Raw genomic sequence first — 5,322 nt, 5'->3', positions numbered from 1 at the left:
ACACTTAAGAGAGTGTTAAGAAGTTGACACCATAATGGTGTTCATTTGACATCCCAACACCAGTTATGGTGTAAGTTCAACACCCGTGGTGTTAAAATATACCAACACCAGCTTTGGTGTTACTTAGATTATTGATAAGTTGACACCACTTTGGTGTTCTTTTGACACCCTTTAACACCAATGACGGTGTAACTTCAACACTATTTGTTGTTAGAATCTATACCCCAACACCTGTCATGGTGTTATTCTAACACTTCAAAGTGTTATAAGTTTGCATTATTTGGTGTTTATTTGACACCACAGAAGTGTTGATTCAACGCTTCTGAGTGAGAAATAAATTCCAAGTGATGCCAACTTATTAACAATTTGAAGTGTCGATACCTCGACATCATTTCACACTCTCCACATTCAATCGCACAAAATAACACAGTAATGTAAGTAGGTGAAAGACAGTCACGTGCTACTAGGTTGATCAAAATATTTAATAAATTCTGTCTGTCACAACAAAACACAATAATTCTATTACATGTAATGAAAGCCTCATCTCTACAATATAAGTATCAAAATGGAATACCTTTGACCCTGTCAGTTGGTTCTTTGATTATCTATGCAAATGAGATACATTATGGCTATTGTAGGCTAAAATATCAAATTCAAATACTCACTCTGAATACCTTTGGCCTTCTTGGCACTATCAAGTTGAATTTTCAAATGAAATTGATACTAGTATTATATCTTCTTGGCTCTATCATTCAAATGTTCAAATTGAATTGCCTACTCAGCTGTAAAATTCAAATATTCAACATAGATCATCCAGTCTGGTTGTAAAATGTTAACATTAAAAAAAAAAATTATACTCTTTCTTTTGATCAATGCTATTGCAAGTGACGATACAAGCATGTGAAATTCGGATCATTTAAATATTCAAATGACACACATAAGGCCTTCTTGGGCCAATATTTTCAACTCGAACTGGATGTAATTGATACCCCCACCTAAAACTTAGCAAGTTAGCTCAATTCATGATATTCTTGTACGCCTTTTGTTGAAAAAAAAGTACAATGTAACAAAAGTTGTTACCATAGCAAGATTACTCAACAGTGAGATCAGTGTGCGACTCATTTTAAGATTACACTGGTTACATGAGCGAAACCTCAAGTCAAATGCTAGAAAACTGAGGGAGCTCACCCAATTCACAGTATTTTTTGTTTGATTTTCATTTTAAAAGATGGTTGCCATTACATTAGCACTCTGTGCAATATTTCAGGCCAGATGCTCAGAAACTGAGGGAGATTGCATAATCAACTGTTGTGTAAGTTTTTAATTTGAAAATGTCACTGCCATGATAATACTTTCTTTGACCGATACAAAAGATGACATTGCACATTAGCGCCCTACAGTGGTCACGTGCCAAATTTCAAGTCAAATGCCTAAAACATGAGGGAGTTATGAGTCAATCACAATATCTTCGATTGCTTTGTATTAAAAAAAAAATAAGTTAGCATGGCAACGCATTGTTTAACATTGACGAGAAAAGTGTTTTGCACATCTAGAATTTATCTTGTCACAATATATAGGTGTCATATCTCAAGGTTATTGCTAAAAATTGAGAGAGTAAGCTCAATCCACTTGTAGTTTATACGATTCTCATTACAAAATACCATTAACTTGACAACATACTATTTGACAATGACGAAAAATAAAATTTGCACAGGTACATAATACAGTGGTCACATGTGCCAAATTTAAAGTCAAATGCTCAAAATCTGAGGAAGTTAGCTGAATCCACATTGTACTTGTGGATGATTTGTATGAAGATGCTGTTGCCATGGAAACGGATTTATGACCCCCACAAAAAGTGTCTTGCACGATAACATATTATCATAGTGACCATACGTATCAAATTCAAATTTAAATGCTAAAAAAAAAAGAAACTAAGAGAGCAGCGTGATCCACACAATTTTGTATGATTTGTTTAAAAACTGCAATTGCCATGGCAACAGATTTCTGGACAATCGAATTTCAACAGAATTGATTTAAAACTGAGTAGCTTGATCCACATTCTGTATTTGTAATCTTTATGAAAATTTGATGTTACCATGGTAATGCATTACTCCATACTGACACATGTAAACTAGGACATGTAAAAATTACAAGGTCGTTGTTCAATGTCCCCTGGACTAAAGGTAATCACCTCCTCATCAAAAACTGTCATCGACTAATGGAGAGTACTGCTTCATCAACTGTATATCATCAGTCTCTATCTCGGTTCCTCCATAGAACTGGACTTGGTGTATCTTCACAGTTTCATTGTCACAATGATGATTCTTCAAGTGTCTTCTAAAACCATTGAACGAATCAAATTATGTCCGTACACAGGCCCCCTGGGCGCAATTTATTGTTTGTCCATCACTCAGTCCATGTTCGTATGGCACACAGTGAAAAAAAAGCAGTTTCAGTGGGAACTCCTAAAGAATGCATCACTTCATTATCTATTTGAAAGTTTAGATCTCGGTTCACGAACTCGGGGTAATTCCAAATGTCCAAAGGTTGATGAGAGGTTTTGCATACCGTAGACAAAACACATATTTAATGTGCTTTGAACAATGTGTCGAAGGCACTCTGAATGATATCACCAGGGCAGGGTAGTACCAAGTGGTCAACAATGAAGTAATATTGGTACACATGTATGTTATCCTTCTGACGTCCTCTGTCAAGCAAGCTGCATCTTCTGATCTTCAAGCAAGCAAGCTGCATCAAGAGCTGCATCTTCTTCTGCTTTCCCTCGTCAAGTGGTGATCAAAACTAGCATCAGGCTGAAAATTTAAGGAAACAATGAAAAACAAACAGACATTGTATGAATCTATTACGAATAAAAACTAGACAAATTTGACTGTGACCCTTATTTCGATTCCATAATGCAATTTGATAGACTCAGTCATACATAGGCTTAACACATTTTATTCACATTTATGATTATTTTAACAGATTTCAAGCTATCACACACACGGAGGGATGGACTACTCAAAACCATAACAATTCAGGCACCACTTCTTGGCAGAGGATAATAAATGGATCTAATTCCATTTTACTTAAAGATCACTATAATTTCACAATTAAAACTCACTTATACCTATTTTTTTATTAAAGAAGCTTTGAAATTTATCACTTTTCTCTTATTCGTGACTGATCAAAAAGCAACTTCAAAATTTTAGCCTAAATATGGGGAAGACAATCTTTAAAGTTTAAGGATCGACTTTGAAGCATTCACGGGTAAAGTTCTCGTCGACATCAGGACATAACCCTGACAAAGGCAAGTGCGCAAAAATATTCACAACATCCAAAAAAAAAAAGTTAACCTGTGAAACATTGAAAAGCAAGTGATCTTAATAAAGTACATAGTCCAACAACACCAAAAAAAAAAAAAAAAAACAGAAAATTTCCCTTGACCTCTAATTTCTTTTCTAATACAAAAACAGATCATAGAAAGTAGAAAATGCAAAATCAATTAAACTCGTTAAAATCAATTTCATTTTCAGAATACCAAAGTACTGTGAGTTCTAATTGCCTGTCCAAAATGACTCATAAAGGCTTGTTCAGATATGATGAGTCAAACTCCGGCAACATTTTAGTGCACAAATCAATGCGATATGAGATGGTAAAAAACAAACAAATAAACAGATCAAAATGCAACAAAACAAAACACTGAGGCAAGAGGAATATATTTTGCCACACAGTGGCAAGAAGTTATGGTGCAATCAAGCTCATAAGTAAGTGAAGATACAATGTCATGAGTTTATCTTTATCTTATTTTTTTTTTTTAGTCATGTGCATTCATTAACATAATGAAAGTGGCGTGGTTCGGCACACCATATCTGAACACTAAAAATGTCAGGGGGTTTGTGGCATCATATTTGAACAAACCTTATAGTCATGTAGACTTACCTTTTGAAATCGGATAAGGTAGTCTATAGCCAAAGCCATGTGCAGCAATCTTGCACAATCCTTGCGCCCTGGTTCACAGGTGGAAGCAGAAAGAGTACAAGAAGGATTTGCAGGTTACTTACATTCTATGCTGTGTTGTAAGAAATGCATGTTATATACAATATATTCTACGACTCATTAACAAAGTATCCAGGTATCAACAGAAATTATCAGTGAATTGCACTGCACAATCAGGGAGCATTAAGTAAAACATATGATCCTTCATGTAGGATGAACCCATGGGTTGTTGTGTGACTTCTTAAAAAAAAAAACAAGAAACAAAAACTCTTCTTTATTTCATCAGCATCTCCAAAATAACAAAATTACATTACATATTGATTTGTGACTGTGAACTTTTATATTACAATTGAGTTTGGTGAAATCCATTCATCTGCCTTCGAAAAATCAAAGTCACAAGATATTTCCTGCATTTTTTTTTCATAATGAAGGGCTCCTGACCCTTGATTATTGACCTCATGACCCTCATCGACTCCAGGGAAACGTTTGATAAAATGTATTGTCAGATGCAAAGATTTCAGCTACTTATAACAGTTGTCACCAATGACAAGTTTTGTGGAACGCCCCCTGGATTTACATAGCCTTACCAAGTTTCATTCACAGATGATTGTTTTCAACTTGCGGCATGATACACAAGAAACGATATTGGATGGATAGACATCTAGAACATAATAAAGGGGCTTTCAAAACCTATAGTATTGTGCATACCCTGACTGCTACCAGGTCTGGTGGTACACTATTTGATGATTGCTCCAAGTCTCATGAATCCACATCAGTTTTCCGCATGTGTTCTCCCAGCAAACTCAACAGCTTGACTGTGGTTTCTGAAGGCTTTCCTCTTGCTAGCTTGACAAGACCTTCCACCAAAAACTGGCTACTGCTCAAAAAAGCTTGGCATCGTTGCCTGGGAGAAGGAGTGAGAAGTACTGTTCAACCTGCAAGTGTAAGGACCATGAACATACATAATTATCAAGTGGCTACAAGTCCTCAAACTGTCAAACTGGTGCACAAGGTGTGATGCACTGGCTTAGGATTCAAAGTACTGAACATCCACATAACTGCACTAGTGTATTTACTGTATACAAGTGCATAAAACAGATTTATCTTGTGTGCATGAAAGATTTGATCAGAACTGCAGAAAACAAAGGGTTTTGTTCAGGTGGCTTCAGATTAATTGAGTCGGTGATTCTATTATACCTAATTGAGATATGCTCATAATTTCAAGTTCGTTTTAATTAGCCATGGGGGGGCAATAATATCCTGCTTCCAGGTATTCATCATCTTTAGGCAGTGTACATTTATGCAAATATTATTTGAGAA

At 35.6% G+C, this 5,322-nt stretch overlaps 1 long non-coding RNA gene across 1 annotated transcript; it reads right to left on the bottom strand.

Moving 5' to 3' along the window:
• Nucleotides 1-2,620: 2,620 nt before the first annotated feature.
• LOC139708483 (uncharacterized) lies at nt 2,621-4,930 on the bottom strand. The gene is made up of 3 exons (XR_011709362.1): nt 4,711-4,930; nt 3,946-4,013; nt 2,621-2,816 (listed from the first exon to the last, which is right to left on the bottom strand). It is a non-coding gene; the product is annotated as an uncharacterized lncRNA (long non-coding RNA).
• Between the last annotated feature and the right edge of the window lie 392 nt (nt 4,931-5,322).

This window comes from Diadema antillarum, unplaced genomic scaffold (genome assembly GCF_040938485.1).
Source record: "Diadema antillarum isolate AM-2024a unplaced genomic scaffold, OU_Dant_1.0 seq00001343_RagTag, whole genome shotgun sequence".
Taxonomy (NCBI): domain Eukaryota; kingdom Metazoa; phylum Echinodermata; class Echinoidea; order Diadematoida; family Diadematidae; genus Diadema; species Diadema antillarum.
The sequence above is the reverse complement of the archived record's forward strand: the minus strand, read 5'-3'. Positions and strand labels throughout refer to the sequence as shown.